Source organism: Oncorhynchus mykiss, chromosome 15, assembly GCF_013265735.2.
Source record: "Oncorhynchus mykiss isolate Arlee chromosome 15, USDA_OmykA_1.1, whole genome shotgun sequence".
Lineage (NCBI taxonomy): Eukaryota > Metazoa > Chordata > Actinopteri > Salmoniformes > Salmonidae > Oncorhynchus > Oncorhynchus mykiss.
This window is the reverse complement of record NC_048579.1, coordinates 61,538,335-61,560,868: the sequence shown is the minus strand read 5'-3', so window position 1 is coordinate 61,560,868 and position 22,534 is coordinate 61,538,335. Positions and strand designations below refer to the sequence as shown.

The 22,534-nt window shown below is 42.1% G+C and overlaps 1 long non-coding RNA gene across 1 annotated transcript; it reads left to right on the top strand.

Moving 5' to 3' along the window:
• The first annotated feature begins 2,941 nt into the window (after positions 1-2,941).
• On the top strand, positions 2,942-21,476 carry LOC110490518. Its single transcript, XR_005036156.1, has 4 exons — positions 2,942-3,091; positions 10,966-11,056; positions 15,633-15,740; positions 21,149-21,476. It is a non-coding gene; the product is annotated as an uncharacterized LOC110490518 (long non-coding RNA).
• Positions 21,477-22,534: the final 1,058 nt, after the last annotated feature.

The following is a 22,534-nucleotide window of genomic DNA, read 5'->3' as shown; positions in this document are numbered from 1 at the left end:
TTACGAAAGTGCATTCAATGGAGAATCTTTAAAAAAAGATATGTTAAGGCAGGTGGGATATACCTTTAATGCCCAAGGGCTGTTTTTTTAAAGCTTTTGTAGGATTTCACATTTTTGATTATACGTCCCAATTAGGTGTTTCAAAACGTCACGATAAGATTGCGATCACTCTGATCCAGATATCCTGGTGGTCGTCCAATCGGACATTCTGTCATAAATGCAGCAACAATTATTTTCAGATTTCAAAGATGGAGATTGACATCCTTTTGATCCTGTATGTTGGGATAATTAGGATCCAACTCAGGGAGAGGATTTGGACGTTTAAATGTTACATCAACAGTTTCTTTGACATAACTGGCATTGCATGTCTGTTTTCGTTATCAAATCAAATCAAATTTTATTTGTCACATACACATGGTTAGCAGATGTTAATGCGAGTGTAGCGAAATGCTTGTGCTTCTAGTTCCAACAATGCAGTAATAACCAACGAGTAATCTAACCTAACAATTTCACAACAACTACCTTAAAACACACAAGTGTAAAGGGATGAAGAATATGTACATAAAGATATATGAATGAATGATGGTACAGAACGGCATAGGCAAGATGCAGTAGATGGTACACAGTACAGTATATACATATGAGATGAGTAATGTAGGGTATGTAAACATTATTTTAAGTGGAATTGTTTAAAGTGGCTAGTGATACATTTTTACATCAATTTTTCCATTATTAAAGTGGCTGGAATTGAGTCAGTGTGTTGGCAGCAGCCACTCAATGTTAGTGGTGGCTGTTTAACAGTCTGATGGCCTTGAGATAGAAGCTGTTTTTCAGTCTCTCGGTCCCTGCTTTGATGCACCTGTACTGACCTCGCCTTCTGAATGATAGCGGGGTGAACAGGCAGTGGCAGGGGTGGTTGTTGTCCTTGATGATCTTTATGGCCTTCCCGTGACATCGGGTGGTGTAGGTGTCCTGGAGGGCAGGTAGTTTGCCCCTGTGATGCATTGTGCAGACCTCACTACCCTCTGGAGAGCCTTACGGTTGTGGGCGGAGCAGTTGCCATACCAGGCGGTGATACAGCCCGACAGGATGCTCTCGATTGTGCATCTGTAAAGTTTGTGAGTGCTTTTGGTGACAAGCCAAATTTCTTCAGCCTCCTGAGGTTGAAGAGGCGCTGCTGCGCCTTCTTCACCACGCTGTCTGTGTGGGTGGACCATTTCAGTTTGTCCGTGATGTGTACGCCGAGGAACTTAAAACTTACTACCCTCTCCACTACTGTCCCGTCGATGTGGATAGGGGGGTGCTCCCTCTGCTGTTTCCTGAAGTCCACGATCATCTCCTTTGTTTTGTTGACGTTGAGTGTGAGGTTATTTTCCTGACACCACACTCCGAGGGCCCTCACCTCCTCGCTGTAGGCCGTCTCGTCGTTGTTGGTAATCAAGCCTACCACTGTAGTGTCGTCCGCAAACTTGATTATTGAGTTGGAGGCGTACATGGCCACGCAGTCGTGGGTGAACAAGGAGTACAGGAGAGGGCTCAGAACGCACCCTTGTGGGGCCCCAGTGTTGAGGATCAGCGGGGTGGAGATGTTGTTACCTACCCTCACCACCTGGGGTAGGGGTACATTTGACATTGGTGCCAGAGAAAATGCTATAACCAATTTAAAATATATTTTTTAAACACAAGCCAAAACAATCTTTGCATACAGTATTTCTCAACTACATTCCCTTAGTTCCTACTCAACTACATTCCCTTAGTTCCTACTCAACTACATTCCCTTAGTTCCTACTCAACTACATTCCCTTAGTTCCTTCACTCAACTACGAAATCCCTTCTCTTAGATCCCTCTCCTCCCCCATTCCTCCCTCTCTTCTCTATTTCCCTCTACAGCCAGCTCTTTCCCTCTCCTGCCCCATTCCTCACTCTCTTCTCTATTTCCCTCTGCAGCCTGCTCTTTCCCTCTCCTTTCTTTCTCTTTCTCTCTATGTGCTCATTCTCTCCCCACTGCTTTTCCTATCTTCCTCCCTCATCTCTCTTCCTCTTTCACTCTCTCTGCCCCCCCCCCCCCCCCCCCCCACACTCCACTCCCCTCCCCACTCATTTTCTCTTGATTATGCCGAGCCTGAGAGGGGGAAAGAGTCACTATGGAAACAGGGGATGAGGAAGTGTGTGAGAGCTCTCTTTCGTAGTGAAGGGAAGAGCAGAAAACAGAGGGGGGTGGAAGGTGGAACACGGACTGCAGTCAGAGTCCAGGGATGATCTCACCCGCTCTCCCTCTGGCACTGATAATGGCAGGGAGAGCACTTCACCTTTTCTGCCATCATCAGCTCAATCCTCTGAGTGTGTTTCTGCGTATGTGAAGAGACCACTCCACTACTCTACCATTCAACTGCTACAGTGGCCATAAGCCTACACACACACACACACAAACACACACACACACACACACACACACACACACACACACACACACACACACACACATACACACACCTACACCTACACCTACACCTACACCTACACCTACACACACACACACACACACACACACACACTTCAACCTGTTTCTATACTTAATTAATTGTTCCTAAACCACACACTCAGGCCTGGACAAAGGGTTTCCATCCTACGTATGCAGAGGGACAAGCGATACTTAGTCAACTCCCTCCATTCAGGACCTCTAATTCTCAAATATTCATAGAACATCAGAATTTCATAGGGATAAAAGCGATTCTAAAGATTGAGAGGCGTAGGGTTGTGTAGGGAGAGAGAGAGAGACAAGTAAAGAAAAAGGTGGGCAGAGTAGAAGAGAGAGAAAGAGTGGGTTAGAAAAGGGGGGAATGTAGAGGGGGTAGAATGAGGGGAGGAGAGAATGAGGGGAGTAGGGGAAGGGAGGGAGTGAGGCGTAAGGCAGAGAGAGTGGGGAAGCGAGTCAGAGAGAGGGAGGGAAGAGAGGAAACAGCCCCTCTCCCGTTAAAGGATGCCAAGTCTTCAGCTGAGAGCTGTTGAGGAGCACTGATCCATCCATCCGTCCTGCTCGTCCAGATGAATCTCACCACTGCGACTCCACAGCCTCGGCACAGACTTATAGGTATGTACCCCTCTGCTCTACTCTCTCCATTCTACTCTCGCCGCTCTACACTCTCCTATCTATTCTCTCTGCTCTACTCTCTCCGCTCTACTCTCGCCGCTCTACACTCTCCTCTCTACTCTCGCCGCTCTACTCTTTCCTCTCTACTCTCTCCGCTCTACTCTCTCCTCTTTACTCTCTCTGCTCTATTGTCTCCGCTGTACTCTCTCCGCTCTACTCTCGCCGCTCTACACTCTCCTCTCTACTCTCACCGCTCTACACTCTCCTCTCTACTCTCGCCGCTCTACACTCTCCTCTCTACTCTCTCTGCTCTATTGTCTCCGCAGTACTCTCTCCGCTCTACACTCTCCTCTCTACTCTCTCCTCTCTACTCTCTCTGCTCTACTCTCTCCTCTTTACTCTCTCTGCTCTATTGTCTCCGCTGTACTCTCTCCGCTCTACACTCTCCTCTCTACTCTCTCCGCTCTACACTCTCCTCTCTACTCTCTCCGCTCTACTCTCTTCTCTTTACTCTCTCTGCTCTATTGTCTCCGCTGTACTCTCTCCGCTCTACTCTCTCTGTAGTGTTCCCACTATGTCCCTCAGCTGTACTGACTGCCTACACTTAGCTCAGATCAGATGGGCTCTTGTGTGCTTAGCTCTATAGCGAGGGAGTGACAAACTCTACCGAGTACAAAGCAGGCTAGTCAATGGCAGGTTGAAGGAATGTGTGTGTGTGTGTGTGTGTGTGTGTGTGTGTGTGTGTGTGTGTGTGTGTGTGTGTGTGTGTGTGTGTGTGTGTAGGAAAGAGAAGGTGCTGTATGCAACCTGGAGTATTGTTAAACTATTATGTCTCCATCTGCATGAACCCCCAAAATGTGGTGTTGATAGTGACTCAAGTGAAGAAACTGTGTGTGTGTGTGTGTGTGTGTCCGTGTGTGCAAGTGTATCAAAAAGGAAAGTTTGCTAATTTGAGTCGGCTAATAAAAGAGAGCAGATTGTCTGTACTTACTACATTACGTCAACAACAAAGGAAACACTGGATTTACAGGAGATTTACATGAGGTTTAATGTAGGTTTACAGTAGGTTTTGTGAGAGTCTGCATCATTTTCAGGTATTGTGTTGTGTTTCGTTCAAGAGAGACATGGTAAGTTCGAAAATTACGTCAGTGGTGTACGTGCTTCTCTAAGCCAAGAGAGAATTGATTTGACTTCTAACTGATATGCTTGCTGATTTATAACCTGTGTGATTGTGGATATATTTTGTGTACATTTGAATATGAACAGGATGAATGCTGCTATATATAATACTAAACATATATTACTAAATAGCCCATGTGGTTGTTGCCTTTGTGGTCTTAGGTAAAATATGTTGAAAGATTTCATATAAAGTTGGTTGATGACGAAAAAATATGAACCAATGTGCATATATGCGGAGTGAGTCTATTCACATAGCTAGCTCACTGACATTAACCGTCCTCCTGCGGCCAGGTTGCTATCCTTCCATGTTGTTCTACTAAGTGTGGGTGATTTTACGTACATGTGTGCTCTATTCATCAGCTCTGTTCTCTATTTGTATTCATCAGCTCCAGCTATATGTCCAAGAAAAGCCTTGTGGCGGTTTCCAAATGGACAGTGATTTTACTTTGTGAAAAAAACATATGTAATTGTCATAGCATTTTGTTCATGTTGTGGCAATATTGCAGTATTTGAAGTTCCTATATCACAGTGATATTTATTTATTTTAAAATAGTCATGATACCTTTTCTATCAGTCGTTATGGAAACTGTTCTACAAGCAGTCAAACCATTTGCCAACACAATCCCACAGTCATCATAGGGCACAGTGTAAATCAGTGGGTGGACAAAAGATCAACATTTCATAGTTTCCCTTTGAAATTCGACTTATTATGGAGGAACGTCTATTTTTGAAGCATTAATTCTGCGTGGGAACATGAGTTGATTCCGTGTGGTTACAGAGTTAAAACAGAAACAACTCTAAGGTTAACAGTTTAGACTTTAAGTCTGAGTGGTTAAGGTTAGGGCTATGGTTTGGAGCAGGAATAAAACAAAATAATACAAAACAATGCCCTGTTTCTATCATCAAGTATTCTCACGGCTTGCTAGAGCATTGTGAACTGCGGTGACGCAGTGGTCGAAGCAGCGCACTCCGGCTCTGAACATCGTGAGTTCGTGTCCAGTGCTGGGCGAGCGCAGAGGAAGGCAGATATCGATGTTCTCAGGACCTTTTCAAATCGAAGTCTATTTCTAGTGATCAGGCTGGGACAAAAGCACCTCATTAGTCCTGTGAAGGTCATGTAAACACTGAGGAATATGTTGAATATAGCTGTACGGAAAGAATCAATACACATATTTGAAATTCAGAAGAGAGACAAGAGCACTGAAGATGCCAGTGCCTTGGGAGAGTGTTACTGTATATGTAGTGCTATAAAGGCCTTATCACATGGGAGAGTATTATGTTTGAACATAATGAGAAATTAATTCTAAATCTAATTCTTTAAGAGGTATGCTTAAACAGTGGAAAGTTTAACATGCAAATATAGGATGTTGTGTCATTTTGTATCAGGCTCATATGTGGCTTATGTTTGAGTGAGTGTGAGTGATTGTAACGAGTTTGTATTTAGGTGTGTGTTCGTAGTGTGTGTGTAGATGTATCTGTGTATTTAGGTGTGTGTTTGTAGTGTGTGTGTAGATGTGTGTGTGTATTTAGGTGTGTGTTTGTACTGTGTGTGTGTATGTGTGTGTGTATTTAGGTGTGTGTTTGTAGTGTGTGTGTGTAGATGTGTGTGTGTATTTAGGTGTGTGTTTGCTCAATCTGTTACATCTGTTTCACTGCCCGTCTCTCGTAATGTGATCATGGGTAACTGTGGGTCCCTTGAGAAAGGTTTTCCTCGCTCTCTGTAGACAGCTCTCTTCATTAGCGCCATTAGGAAGTGGCTAACGTTATTCTGAAGATTGGCTGTATCGATCTCCAACCTCTCCCTCTGGGAGCAATGGACGATGCAGCTGCTGATCTGAATGCAGCTTTTCAGTAATTCTCGATTTAACATCTTAACAAACCAAGTGTCATGTCATTGTATTAATGAGTTAAGATATTTTATCACACTGATCATTTGGTAAGTTTAGGAATAACTTCCACCTGGGGAATATTTCTCAGAGCTGATCCTAGGTCTGTACTTAGGTTTAACTTCTAGGTGGGGTGTATTCCTCAGAGCTGATCCTAGGTCTGTACTTAGGGTTAACTTCCACCTGGGGTGTATTCCTGAGAGCTGATTCTTTCTCATCTCCTGTCGTTCTCTGGGGGATCATCCCTGGAGGGTTTCCCATGATTCACTGTACCATCAGTTCCTAACAGGCTGTATTATAGATCGAAAAAAAAGAGTGTGGTCAACACAGTATTCTAATTTTTAGTAAACCTTGTATACTACTGTAGTCCCGCCTTCCCCCGCCTTGCCCTGTCCTTATTCGTCCAACTCTCTTGCGATAAGAGCGTTGTTAAGAACATGTACTTGTCTTGTTTTCCATGAGCATTTCCACTCATAGATAAAATACACTTAGTACTACCAGCATGGTTACCATAGCACTGTTGCGATGCCCTCTTTTTGTATAGGTCAGATGTGTTTTACAGCTCTCTGCTTTGCTTCTGAGTGAATGGGACTGTGCAGTCAATATTACATGGGTGATCTGGTGACCACAAGTTGGTGAGCACTCCCTGTGAAAGATACGTTTTGACATGCAAAGCACACTCAAGGTGCTGTCAAAAACAGTGAAAGAGCCATTTTGCATCGAGACCCATGATTTGTCCTTGAATTTCTCTCGAGAATGTCAGACAAATAGCTGTGTTTTATCATCTAACATTCACATACAAGGCTGAAAATGGTGCATCGTATTACTTTAGCGAGCCAGGCCCAGGGGAAATAATTAGCTTATTCAATTATATGATCATGAATTGAAAAATCCATTTGATGAACTAACTAGACTTACTGAGGTTATTTGGTCACTGGAACAAAATCAGCATAGGGTGTTCTCGTAGGGTGTTCTCATAGGTTGTTCTCATTGGGTGCTTTCATTGGGTGTTCTCACTGGGTGTTCTCACAGGGTGTTCTCACAGGGTGTTCTCACGAGGGTGTTCTCACAGGGTGTTCTCACAGGGTGTTTTCATAGGGTGTTCTTATAGGGTGTTCTCAACAAAAACCTTGATTTGTTTCTAGGCTTGTCAATTTAGATTGACCTCTTATTTCTGTTCAGCCTTTGTGAAGCAATTCCAACCAACACCACAACCGATGGTTACAACGATGGGAAATATGTGTTTCTATGTACATAGTCCATAACAATCATTTGCCAACGTGTATGTTATGAGGTATGACACGAGACATAAAGAGAGCATGAGAACGTACTGAGTATAAAATAAAATGGAGTCATGCAGAGGCTACAGTTAGTGAGGTTTACAGGTTTAGAAATGTCTGATAGTGTGTCATATTGATTACACCCCTTGGCCTGGATAATGTCATTCTAATCCACTGTAATAACTGACTGTATTGATATTACTAGTTTGTCTAATTTCCAGATTGTATTTGACAATAAACCTATTTAAATTCTAGGTTGAAATTTGTGTACAATTGACTGCAATAGAGAGCAATAGTAAAGGCGTCTTTTTGTAGGCACTAACTCTAACTGTAGGTATGGCTTGTTGGTCAAAGCCTATTGGGAAATTAAAGGATTTTTTCTAGGTGTTTTTGGATAAACACCGACAATAAGGTCTGTGGTTAACACAGGCTTAAGAGATCTTATATATTTTGTTCTATGAGATAATCTTCATCAGCGAACGTCACGTTTTGTGAATTTTTTTCACATTTATGTAATCAAAAAAAGCACATAAAGGCTTCATAATTCATAAAGGTCATGTCAACTGGCTAATATTATCTCATAGAACAAAAGATAGAAGATCTCCTAAGCCTATGTTAACCTCTGACCTTATTTTTGATGTTTATCGCAAACCCCTATTCTTTCTCCATCCATTTCCCCCATAGAAATGGCTGATCGAACCTGAGGTTACTTATTTCTGACTACACGTCGGCTCTCTATTGAGAGTTGAATTTAAAATAACCAATCACTGCAAATAAAAATGTCCATTTACTCTTTCAAACCAATTAATGTTCAAATAAGCCAACTTCTTCCCATTTTTATTTAATTTAATTGCTAGATATTACGAAGTTGAAAGGGCATAAAGAAGTAAGTGAAATATAATATAATATATTTAGATGTGGACTTGCATTTGTAATGAGAATCTAAGGGGATCTGAATAATATCATTGATATTAACTAAAAAGAAATGATTTATGAGCAACTAGTTTTCCTGCTTTTTCTTTACTGTGTTTAAATACAGCAATGACCCCACGCAACTACGGTAATTCGTTACCGTAAAAACTTGTTGATTAGTTCTTTGTGACAATTTGATGGAAGAGTAAATTAACAAGGCACTTGTCATGGCTGTACTGTTTCTAATAGTCTGTTTGGCACAGTGGGGTGTCTACATAGAGGTTGTTCACTTGTGTTTGATGTTTCATCACAGACTCAATCTGCTTCATGCGTAGCTGTGCATGCCCGCGGGTGGGACTGAACGTATGTGTTCGTATGTGTTTCGTATGTGTTTTGTATGTGTTTTATATGTGTGTGGGGGTGCTGCAGAGAGAGAGAGTGTTTGGAGATCAATGTGAGCAGCTGTTCTCTCCTCACTTCAAACGCCGCCTGTGTTGTTGGTGCGGCTGGGCTTCCGACAGCCTTCGCAGGGGGATCAAAGGGTAACGAGACAGGCAGCGCACACACGCCCGACAGCCCCATGAATATTGATATGGCTCGGGAGAGAGATGGAGGCAGAGCGTCTTCAATCGCTCATCAACCTCCGCTGATGAACAGGACAGGGGGGTCGTGGGTAGGTGGGTAGGGGGTGGTGGTGGGGGCTGAGGTATGGGACAACATCTGCGAATAGCTCCATTTGGCCAACAGACTGACACACCCTTAACTTGGGCAGTCGAGTTAATCGAGGTGAGGGATATATTAATTTCTCCTTCCTGTTTACCCTTTAAAATGGAGTCTTCTTATCTGCCCTATGTGACGTCCATTCTAACACAGAAAATGACAGTTTGATTACCCAGACTCCTCCAGGGCAGGTACTTTAACCTGAGCTATGTTGCATATTAGCCATGTTAAATGGCAGACAGACAGACACTGGAGGGTGGACAAGCGTGGAGGAGAGAGGACTGGTGTGAGCATCATGCTAAGCCCCACTGGAGGTAGGTCGTTTGTGGGGGCGGCTGTGGTGGATGGGGGTGCCTCAATCTTGGTACTCTGGTCGTAAATTAAGCTGCCTCTCAGGGGCCGTTATCGTCAGTCTCAGGCCCCAGGATGGCTTGTTCTGTGGGCTGCGACCACGGGGCGAGGCGAGGCGGCGGTTGTCACAGTGGTTATCGATCGTGTGGGATGAGTGTTGCCATGGGATTCCTGTCCTGGCTCAGTCACTGACATATCTCCTGTCTAGAGACTAGTCGACACAGTCTAACGAATGCAAAGACACGAATGCATTACAGACACGGGTCCGAGTGCTCACTCAGTTTAAATACGACATCAATCAAACATCTGCCAAACACTCTTTTGACTTGCATCTTAATTAACTGAACTTAACTTGATAGCCCAAGTTGCCAAAATTATTTTTCAGAAGAATTGTCAGTTACGTTAGACCACCAGGATCTGAAAAATGTTGTAGTTATTTGCGAGTCGAGGAGTTGAGGCTCATTGGAGGAAACCTCCCAGATGGTCGAGGTGACTTGAATTGCCTACGTTGGTGTCAAGTGAAACATCAAGCGGATATGAACTCAAACAAAGTCCCCCTCTTCAACAACCATTTAACCCATCATCCTGTTAGGCATCATCAGAACCTCCTCGTTCTTTGTTCTCCAGCAGACAAGTTCAGGAGCATCACCTCATGTTGGGTATCTCTGACTGACAGAATAGTTTCTGAAACTCTACCTTTACAGCTGATAAGAGCTTTGCCACTCGGGGAGGCAGACCCTGAGAGCATTAGAAAGCAATTTCCCTCTAATCAGGTTCACTACAAAGCCCTCACATCCAACCACCCTGGTATACCGCCATTGTTGCCGCTGTTCTATTCCTCTAGGCTCATATTGTTTTTTAATGAGCGTTGCGTGGTGCAGACTGTCGATTGAAGTTAGAGGTTTTTTTTCTCCCATTGCCTTCATGTTCACAGTTCTTTGAAAATGGGGATGAATGCCGTTGATTGACTTCATAGAAAAACCGTGTTTCACCGGATAGCGAGACCCCAGCAAGTCAAAATGACACACTGTTGAAGTCAATCGCTATAGTGATGCACTTCATAGTTAAAGATATTCCTGTTTTTGTTCATCTCTGGGCTGTGGTGTTGACAGGGTACCACCTGATACTCTTGGAAACAGAAGTGCTATCTAGAACCTAAAAGAGTTATTCAGGTGTCCCTATAGGAGAACCCTTTAAATAACATTTTTTGGATCTAGACAGAACCTTTTTGGTTCCAGGACAGGTATAACCCTTTTGGGTTCCATGTTAGAACCCTTTCCAAAGAGGGTTCTACATAGAACCCAAAAGGGCTCTCCTATGGGGACAGCCGAAAAACCCTTTTGGAACCCTTTTTTCTAAGAGTACCATATGAAAATGTGCCCAAAGTGACACATCTTGAACCAGTGTCAAGTTGGTTTTAGGTTTGATGTTAAAGACCTCTATTGGTCATGTCAAAGAAAAAAGAGAAAGTGAAGAGAGAGAGAGAGAGAGAGAGAGAGAGTGAAGTTAATCCTTCGTTAATGTATTCTTTATGATTGTCCTTCAGGTGGAGGAGACGAGGAGCTACTCTGTACCATGAAGACGAAGGTGAAAGTGTTCTCCTGCCCCAGGCTGAGTGGAGTGCACTGCATACAAAGGTGTGCCATTCTCCCTCCTATCAAATATCCTCATCTCGTTGATGACTAGCTTCAGCCAGGATCGTCGGGTGTCATTGTGATGACTCCAGCCGATGTGTTACACAACTACTAATGTTGGGCCTTTAACACTCCATTAAGGTGTGTGACTGACATGTTCCCATGTTCCCAGGGTTATCTGTGATCACCTGTTGGTCTGGGTTAGAGTGCATTACTGGGATGCCTTCTTTCCGTGGGTGTGATGTCACCACTTCTCCCATGCTGTAGTGTTTTGCGATTCTTTCCCCCCTGTTGCTCATTGGCCAGACTGAACTGCTAGTGTAAAATGTCACCCAGAGTGTGTTACTGAGACGGCCGTTGGCTGAGTCACACTGTAATATTTACCAAACCATTGCAGCAGTAGATTTCACAAGACAGTGCTCTGATTCCCTGGCAGACGGATGGAGGAGCTTCACTTAGTGCTCCCTATGGTGCTCCCTCTCCTCATCTGCATGGGTTTCAGACTTCTCTCTCTCTCTTCCCTTGTCTTCAGTAGTGCCAGTTGCTCTCTACGATCGACAGGCTCGCCTCCCCATTCTCGATTTGTGTCGCAAATGTTAATTAAACCCTCTAATTAGCTTTCCTCGCTAAAAGGGTGAATTAAATCAGACCCAGAATGGCAAATGATTCCTGGCATTAGCATAATTGTGTTTTTGAAGTGTAAAGATCCAGGCATTAGGATGCCGGCAGCAGGCGTTGTGCAGTGATTTGTTGTGTTTGTGCTGAGGCCCCAGGGGATTGTGGGATGGCTAGGTGGTGCACTCTGACCCCGCAGGGGTCTTTAATGAGACCTGCTCCGAGACGTGTGTGTGTGTGTGTGTGTGTGTGTGTGTGTGTGTGTGTGTGTGTGTGTGTGTGTGTGTGTGTGTGTGTGCACCCGCTCTAGGTGACTGTAGCCCAAAATCATATACTGCACTGCAGGTTTACAACATTTTTTTGTGAAGGTGTATTGTTAGGACAGGTGTTGTTTTGCCTCAATATCCAATGACATTGTTGGTGGACAGCTTGCAGGGTATATTGTCTGAATGTAGTCATCACCCCGGATACAGCATTAACATTCTAAGTGAACTTGCAGTTCGGTTTGCCTGCACCTGGTAATTGATTGTTGTGTGCTTGAAAGAGGACGTAAAGAAGCAAGTAGCCAACAGCGGGAAGAAAAATAGAGGGATTGGGTTTGTGAATACAGAACTGTGTGTGCGTGTGTGTGAGTGTGTGTTTCACAGGAGGTTGACTTAATTGGGAAGGATGGGCTCGTGGTAATGGCTGGAGCGGAAGTGGTGGAATGGTATCAAATACATTAAACACATTGGTTTCCAAGTGTTTGATGCCATTCCATTCACTCCATTCCAGGCATTATTATGAGCCATCCTCCATTCAGCAGCCTCCTGTGGTGTGTATGTGTGTGTGTGTGCATGTGTGTAAGAAACACAAGACTGGCTTCTCTGCTCTTTTTGGAATCCTGACATTCATTTGGTCAGTGTTCCCCACTGTTAGATTGATGGCAGGAGTGCTCTAACAACAGAGAAACCAAGGGCAACGCCACAGAGCTGCAACTCCACTCTGAGAAAAGCAAACAGCACAGGACAGAGACTGAGAAAGGTCAGAGAGGTCCAATAAAGACGACAGATGGAGAAAGTAGGCTGAGACGATAGAGAGGATTGGAGTGCAAAGACAAAAAATGTATCAAAGAACTAAACGAGCTGAAACGCAGCATACAGTATGTGGAAATGCAGAAACACATTAACAGAACATTCATGTCCAGATCCAATCGCACCACTGACATTATGAGCATCGTAACAGCTGATCTGTATGACAACCTGCACAAGACTCCTCTAACACATGAACCCCCACACACATCATTTACGGTGTCTTCAGAAAGTATTCAACCCCTTGACTTTTTCCACATTTTGTTGTGATGAGACACTAAAACAAAAGGTTTTAAGGATCGGCCTAAAATGACATACCAAAATCGAACTGCCTGTAGCTCAGGCTCTAAAGCAAGGATATGCATTTTCTTGATACCGTTTGAAGGAAACACTTTGAAGTTTGTGGAAATGTGAAAGGAATGTAGGAGAACATAACACATTAGATCTGGTAAAAGATAATACAAAGAAATAAAACAACTTTTTTTGTATTTTTTTTGTACCATCATCTTTGAAATGCAAGAGAAAGGCCATAACGTATTATTCCAGCCCAGGTGCAATTTCGATATTGGCCACTAGATGGCATCAGTGTATGTGAAAAGTTTTAGTCTGAGCCAATGAACCATTGCATTTCTGTTGTAAAGACTGCCCAATGTGCCTAATTTGTTTATTAATAACTTTTCATGTTCAAAACTGTGCACTCTCCTCAAACAATTGATTGCATGGTATTCTTTCACTGTAAAAGCTATTGTAAATTGGACAGTGCTGTTTGATTAACAAGACGTTAAGCTTTCTGGCAATATCAGATATGTCTATGTCCTGGGAAATGTTCTTGTTACTTACAACCTCATGCTAATCGCATTAGCCTACTTTAGCTCAACTGTCCCGCAGGGGACCCACCGTTAAGTACTTCAGTGGAATGTAAAGGAAATCACACTACAAACGATCACCCTCATGCACTTAAGGAGATCACGAATATCATGGACACATTGCAACTAATGGATGTACTGTATGGAGGCTAAACGACCCTGGCCTAGTCAGATATACAGTCCCTTCAGAGTGTACTCACACCCCTTGACTTTTTCCACATTTTGTTGTGTTACAGCCTGAATTTAAATTGAGATGTTTCGTCACTGGCCTACACACAATACCTCGTAATTTTCAAGCGGAATTATGTTTTTCAAATTTTTTACAAATTCATACATTTTTTTGGGCTGAAATGTCTTCAGTCAACAAGTATTAAACCCCTTTGTTATGACAAGCCTGAATAAGTTCAGGAGTAATAATTTGCTTAACAAGTCACATAATAAGTTGCATGGACTCATTCTATGTGCAATAGTTTTTTAATGACTACTCATCTCTGTATCCCACACATACAATTATCTGTAAGGTCCCTCATTCTAGCAGTGAATTTCAAAAACAGTTTCAGCCACAAAGACCAGGGAGGTTTTCCAATGCCTCGTAAAGAAGGGCACCTATTGGTAGATGGCAACAACAAAAAAAGCAGACATTGAATATCCCTTTGAGCGTGGTGAAGTTATTAATTACACTTTGGATGGTGTATCAATACACCCAGTCACAACAAAGATACAGACGTCCTTCCTAACTCAGTTGCTGGAGAGGAAAGAAACAACTTAGGGATTTCACCATGAGGCCAATGGGGACTTTAGAACAGTAACAATGGCTGTGATATACACTGGTTGCTTACCAAGACAACATTGAATGTTGCTGAGTGGCCTAGTTATAGTTTTGACTTAAATCGGCTTGAAAATCTATGGCAAGATTTGAAAATGGCTGTCTAGCAATGATCAACAACCAGCTTGACAAAGCTTGAATGTATTTTTTAAGAATAATGTGCAAATATTGCACCAACCAGGTGCGCAAAGCCCTTAGACTTACCCAGAAAGACTCTCAGCTGTAATCGCTGCCAAAGGCGATTCTAACATGTACAGTATTGACTCAGGTGTTTTATTTTTCATTCAACTTTGACATTAGAATATTTTGTGTAGATCGTTGATGAGAAATTACAACTAAATCCATTTTAATCCCACTTTGCAACACAACAAAATGTGGAAAAAGTAAAGGGATATGAATACTTTCTGAAGGCACTGTATGCTTTCTGACATTTTCTCAGTGCACACACACACACACACGCACAACACACTCACAACACACGCAAACATACATCTCCCCGAGGCCTGATTGAGTGTAAGTGTCTGCGCTGCTGGTCAAGGTCAGCTGATAATGGGAGTGATTGAGAATGGGGAGCAACAGTCTCAGGTAATGAGATTTACGACCCTGAGCCCCCCTCCACCTCCCCGTGCCCACCCTCCACCTCCCCCTGTCCACCCTCCTCTCCCACTAACATGATTTATGGCTCTAATACAAGTCTACGCTCCCCAGATAGAGGCTTCACTGCACATATTACCACTGAGGGATCTCATCCTTCCACAATGTGTGGGTGACCAGAGAAACAACTCTACCAGAGGCAGAACTAGGTTAGAGCTGGCAAAGTGCTATAGCCAAAGCCACACTGCATAGCCTTTCTAGCCTATGTTAACTACCAGTATACCACACAGGAAGAGCTTGCCACCAGGATACTACACAAGTAGAACACCAACATTGGTATTTGTAATATCCCAAGTGTTTGGTGATCACATAATGTCAGCACATCTCGAGTTTGCTTTTGGAGTGTATACTGTAGCATACATAGTCATAACTTACCAATGGCATACAACACTGCTGTTACTGCCAGGCTATGCCAGATCGCATCAGACAACAAAAGGACGTGTCCAGATTTACCTAAACATTGACACACATTCTAGGTTGTTACCTTTTTTTTAAATCTCATACACAGAAAATAGTACATTCGTTGTCTTTTCTGCTTTTGTTAACAGAGGCTTCTGGAAACCAAACGACAGCGAAACAGTCAGATAGCATCCCACTAGTTGTGATGCTAATATTTGCTGTGACTCAAACACCAACTGTACGTGTTCAAAATGAAGGTGAGTGGGATTTGGCTTCTTGTTCTGTTGTTTGCACTGAGCCGGTCTCCCGGGCTCGTTGTTTTAACGTAGGAAATGAGACCCTGTTATAAGCTCCTCTAAGCCGAGGTTGGCAGTTATTGACGTGCCTTGTCCTTGGCTGGAGGTTTATTTTGTTGATTTTTCCCTCTGCCAATCAGAAAAGTCGCAAGTAGCAGTCACTTTGAACAGCCTGTTAATCTATAATCTCATATCACTACACCCTGGCAGGGAGTGGGTGGAGGGGACACTGCATCGAAAAGCAAACAATAGATGATGGTGTAGCATAGCCTATGACTGTTGATGTTATGTGAGATGTGGTGACTGTTGATGTTATGTGAGATGTGGTGACTGTTGATGTTATGTGAGATGTGGTGACTGTTGATGTTATGTGAGATGTGGTGACTGTTGATGTTATGTGAGACGTGGTGACTGTTGGTGTTATGTGAGATGTGGTGACTGTTGATGTTATGTGAGATGTGGTGACTGTTGATGTTATATGAGATGTGGTGACTGTTGATGTTATGTGAGATGTGGTGACTGTTGATGATATGTGAGATGTGGTGACTGTTGGTGTTATGTGAGATGTGGTGACTGTTGATGTTATGTGAGATGTGGTGACTGTTGGTGTTATGTGAGATGTGGTGACTGTTGGTGTTATGTGAGATGTGGTGACTGTTGATGTTATGTGAGATGTGGTGACTGTTGGTGTTATGTGAGATGTGGTGACTGTTGATGTTATGTGAGATGTGGAGAACTCTCACTTGGTCATATTTTGGTATGTCAGAAGCATGTTGTTTGAGACTGCTTTCTAAAGTGTGTTGGTCTGTTGGTAATTTTACTGCTGACCAGACTTGGGTTTAAATACTATTTTGGGTATTTCAATTACTTTCAAAGACCTCTGGAAGTAAATATTTTGATATTTATTTTTGAAAAGTAGTTGAATATTGGAATGTATTTGGAAATACTCAAATACACTGACTCAACTACACTTCCATGCATTTAACGCAAGTATTTCAAAAATAGTCTTTGAAATAAGTGTTTGAAAATACTTGAAAATACTTCCAATAGAAGTAGTGTATTCAGGTCACATTATTTGTATATACTCAAATACACAGAAAATAAGTATTTAAATAACAAAACAAGTAGTTGAACCCAGGTCTACTGCTGATTTTTTAAAGAGAATAAACCACAATCAAACTGTAACTATGTATTTACATGGTCGTTCTATAGACAGCTACAGTTTAGTTATACATTGTTACAAATGAATACCTGTTTGCAGCATGCATCCTATTTCAAGGATTTACAAATTAACTCACAATCCTAATCACAACTAATTACATGATCTGAGGGACACTTATTGTAAAGTGGGACCAGCTTAGACAGAGAGGTCAAAATTGGCCAAAAAACATATTTCTTTGAAAAAGGACCTCCATGTTTTAAAAAAAATGTAATAAACACTTTCTTCTAATTTCCAGAGTCACGGGCCTATAGCGGGGGAAGGCTAGAGGCAGATAAAAATAGAATAATTGAGAAGGGAAAAAAGGGCAGTATTTTAAAGGCAGTATGTCACTCCTGTCGGTCTCTAAGGGCTTCATTAGGAGAGCCCCATGTCTCCTCTCTGTGAGTCCTTGTAAGGTCTCTGCAAGCCTCCACCTGGCTTTGGGAGCCCCCCCCTGCTCTGGACTGTTTAAACCAGCTTTAGAGCCCCCATGACCTAGATGGGGAAAAATGTTGCTAGTTTTATTGTCTCTAGTGAGGGAAATTCATTCATGGGAGGTATTGCTCTTGCTAAAAATCTGCCTCTGTTTGGACTAACATCCAGATAGGTATTTGTCACAATCATTTGAATTATTAAACTATGTGAAAAGGAACTACTGACTTGGACAGTGGGTCTACCGATTATGACCAGATTGTCTGTGCAAAATCCACTCCATCACCCAATAAATCGTAGATAATAGATTTTGTGGCAGTGTTTGAAAGAATGAAGAAATGGGGTTATATGTCTTAAACGATGAAGAGCATGATCCCATTCATGATACCAGACTGGAGACGTGCTAATATCTTCTCCATGGTCTCCCCAGGGAGTTACAATGGTGTTAAGTTGAAAGGGCAGTTTTAATTCTCTGTACAATATATGCGGCTTGCTGTGGCTGCTTTGATGCTCATACTCGACTGGTTAGAGAGAAACTCCTATCATCTCACATTGACTGCAGGGTACTTGATGCTGCCATGTGTCAGAACGGCTGAGGATGCACTGTAGTTGATTTGCCACCTGTCAGCATCAAACGTCGAGAGGAAAGTCAGTAACCTCACACAACTCCCTGCTGAGGTACAGAGTATGTTCTTCTTATGCTGGAGAAATGCGCGTTTGGATATTTCAGTCATCTAAAGAATGTTCACTGCGCTGGTATCGGTTCAAATGTACTATTATTGAGTCTGTGCATGGTACATGTATTGCTCTGCTTCGAATATTACACCCACCTTTGTTGAGGTGTTACAATCATAACCACCACCAGCCTTAAAGCTTTTCATTGAACTTAACAATAAACGTGGACAGTCCCTGAACCAGTAACTATTTCACTGGGAGCGACTTTGCCTTTTGTAACCCAGTCATCATGTTAGCGTCACACAGATCCCAGTACAGCTTGAGTTTGGACCGGAACGAGGACCAACAGACGGGAGAGAAACGAGTAGTTGGATGACTCAGTCGGAGGCAGCAGCTTGTTAGAGTGGAAATGGATTAGCCGTGGCACAATGGGAGTCTTAGGCGTGTCTTAGGCGGCTGCGCTACAGCCCGCCTGTGTCACCCGGGCTGCTAGACTCATTTGTGCCCAGCGGTGCATGCACCAGCCAACTCACACACTGTTTTTCTAATTGCCACAGTTTCACTGTCGGCATCAGCCAAAGCTCAGATTTACCCTACGGCGTCTCGATCTCATTCTGTCTGTGATGTGAAAAAAAAATGTATTCTTGAAAATGGCACCTTTGCCAAACATTGCTCCTTATTCCATCAGAATGGAAATGATTATGCGGAAATCATAAAAATGACTTGACATGAGAGAAGCTATTTATGTTGTATACTAGAATGATAATGTCTCTTTCACCTAAACCCTTACATACACTGCCATGTCTTTTTCACTGAAACCAATTTGCACCTGCTCTACCACTGGAACTGAACTGCACATCATTTATTATACATTACTTGCAAACTAATGCATATTGCAAATTTCTATATAATACTTACATTGTACTTAGTTACAGCTTATACACAATCTAACAGTTACTTATACACAAGCTGATCCTGGATTTTCAGCCAGTGAGAACTTCTCCTAATCATCATCAGTCTCTATTTAAGCAATAAGGTCCAAGGGGGTGTGCTTTATTGCTATTATAAACTGGTCACCAACGTAATTAGAGCAGTAAAAATAAATGTTTTGTCATACCCGTGGTATACTGTCTAGAGGTCGACCGATTAATCGATAATCTGCTTTTTTGGATGCCAATTATGGCCGATTACATTGCAATCCATGAGGAAACTGCGTGGCAGGCTGACCAACTGTTACTCGAGCGCAGCGTCAAAAGGACCTTGTGGCTGCACTGAGCCGAGGTAAGTTGCAAGCTAGCATTAAACTTATCTTATAAAAAACAATCAATCTTCACATAATCACTAGTTAACTACACATGGTTGATGATATTACTAGGTTAACTAGAGTGTCCTGCATTGCATATAATCATTGGTGCCTGTTAATTTATCATCGAATCACAGCCTACTTCAACTTTGCCAAACGGGTGATGATTTAACAAAAGCTCATTCGCGAAAAAAGCACATTTGTTGCACAAATGTACTTAAACCATAAACATCAATGCTGTTCTTAAAATCAATACACAGAAGTATATTTTTTTAAACCTGCATATTTAGTTAAAATAAATGCATGTTAGCAGGTAATATTAACTAGGGAAACTTATCACTTCTCTTGAGTTCATTGCAAGCAGAGTCAGCGCATATGCAACAGTTTGGGCCGCTTGGCTCGTTGCGAACTGTGTTTCTTCCTAACAAAGACCATTTTTAATTTGTCAGTATTTTACATAATTATGACATAACATTGAAGGTTGTGCAATGTAACAGGAATATTTCCAACAAAATACGGAATGGTTCTGTATTTCACTGAAATAATAAACGTTTTGTTTTCAAAATGATAGTTTCCGGATTTGACCATATTAATGACCAAAGGCTCGTATTTCTGTGTGTTTATTATAATTTAGTCTATGATTTGATATTTGATAGAGCAGTCTGACTGAGCGCTGGTAGGCAGCAGCAGGCTCGTAAGCATTCATTCAAACAGCACTTTACCGCGTCTGCGAGCAGTTCAAGCAGTTAGCAAAGCACTGTTTATGACTTCAAGCCTATCAACTCCCGAGATTAGGCTGGCAATACTAAAGTGCCTATAAGAACATCCAACAATCAAAGGTATATGAAGTACAAATGGTATAGAGAGAAATAGTTGACACATCATAATTCCTATAATAACTACAACCTAAAACTTCTTAACTGGGAATATTGAAGAACTGAGAATATTGAGCCACCAGCTTTCATATGTTCTCATGTTCTGAGCAAGAACCTTAAACGTTAGCTTTTTTACATGGCACATATTGCACTTTTACTTTCTTCTCTCACACTGTGTTTTTGCGTTATTTAAACCAAATTGAACATGTTTCATTACTTATTTGAGACTAGATAGATTTTATTTATGTATTATATTACGTTAAAATAAAAAGGGTTTATTGTTCGTTCAGTATTGTTGTAATTGTCATTATTACAAATATACATAACAATTGGCAGATTAATTGGTATTGGCTTTTTTTGATCCTCCAATAATTGGTATCAGCGTTGAAAAATAATAATCGGTCGACCTCTAATACTGTCTGATATACCATGGCTGTCAGCCAATCAGCATTCAGGAGTCAAACCACCCAGTTTATAATCTCAAATATGTCAAGATAGTCAACTGTTTGTCATTAATCATCAACAGCAATGAACATAACGACAGACAAGAAACCAAACATTCTGTCATCATCAATCAGGCACAGGTTTCTATGTGACAGTCTTAGCATTTTGCCATAGTTAGGTAGGGACAGGCAGACAAATGGCCATGCAAACATGCTGTCAGCAGCAACCAGAGAATGAGATCCAAATCTGCTCGCATCCTCCCTTTGAGATAGATGGTAGGATAATAGCACTTGCTAGATAACGGTGTTCTGAATTTACATGGAAGGGAAGGTGTTTAAATGTGTGAGACAGAAGATTGTACAGTATACAGTTTTTATGATAAAGATAAGAGATGTCTTACTGTCTTTGATAATGTGTCTCTTCTGTTTTTGTTATGCAGGTAGACTGATGTTCATATTCTACTATGGACGGTGTGTGGTACACACTTACATCGACTGGAGCAGAACAGGCACCGAGGACCATTCAGCTCCTTGTGTGGTGTGTCAGGTGTGTCATCATGTGTGTGTGTCTGTGTGCATCAATACTGAAAGCATTAGTCTGTATTTATCCACCTACTGCATCATCTTAACTCATTTCAACTGTGAAGAAGGTTTTTTAAAAATATATTTTTTAACTAGGCAAGTCAGTTAAGAACAAATTAATATTTTTAATGAATATTAGGAACAGTGGGTTAACTGCCTGTTCAGGGGCAGAATGACAGGTTTGTCAGCTTGGGATTTGAACTTGCAACCTTCCGGTTACTAGTCCAACACTCTTACCACTAGGCTACCCTGCCGCCCCAGGTTAGCCTATGCCTATGCTGTGTCTTTTGACAAATCAGATCAGCTCTTAAAAATATCCTATGTGAAAAGATCTGATGTTATTGGTCAAAAGACCAATTAGTGTAAAAAATATCAGAATTTGTCTGCCTTTGTAAACACAGCCAAAGTATCCACTTTTTCCTGGTAGATCTGTGCTTACTTTAAAAAAAACATATTTTTCAGTAGGGATGTGTGCATACATTGTAAAGTTTTAAAATATTCAACTTTGAACTGTTTTCTTGTTGCTGCATGAAGTTAGAAATTCTAATCAAGTAAAGTTGTTAATTGTCTAAACTCTGAAAGTCATTGGATAATATGGTGCTTAAAACATTTAAAATATTCCATTTATAATGGTAAATACTCAAGAGAATGCTTCATAAATATACAAAATCACATTTCCTCTCTATTACATGCCTCCCAAAAGACCTTGCAATGTCAACCCTTTGTGAGTCTGTGTGATTAATTTGTTTGCTGGCTGCTCGAAGGCAACCAGGTTTGTATTGTAAGGCGGACGTAATCGCTAGATCACCTTGCTTGGATTAAGGACTACAACTAAGGGAAATGTGCAAGATAGAGGTGTTCAGAGCTTGTGTGTGTGTGTGTGATGTGTTTGTGTGTGTATCTGAGAAGGGGAGAGCTAGCGGGAGCTGGCGGGAGCTGGCGGGTGTGGGAGTGTGTGGACAGCCCAGGTAAATTGTGATTGACAGGCCCTAAAGCCCTCAACATGGAATAGATGAATAATAGAATATCCTGTGGTGCCAGCCCCCATCCAGAGCTTGGAATGAGACACATAGCCTTCTGAGCTCTGACAGATTCTGAGAATGATTCTCTCTCTCTCTCTGTGTGTGTGTGTGTGTGTGTGTGTGTGTGTGTGTGTGTGTGTGTGTGTGTGTGTGTGTGTGTGTGTGTGTGTGTGTGTGTGTGTGTGTGTGTGTGTGTGTGTGTGTGTGTGTGTGTGTGTGTGT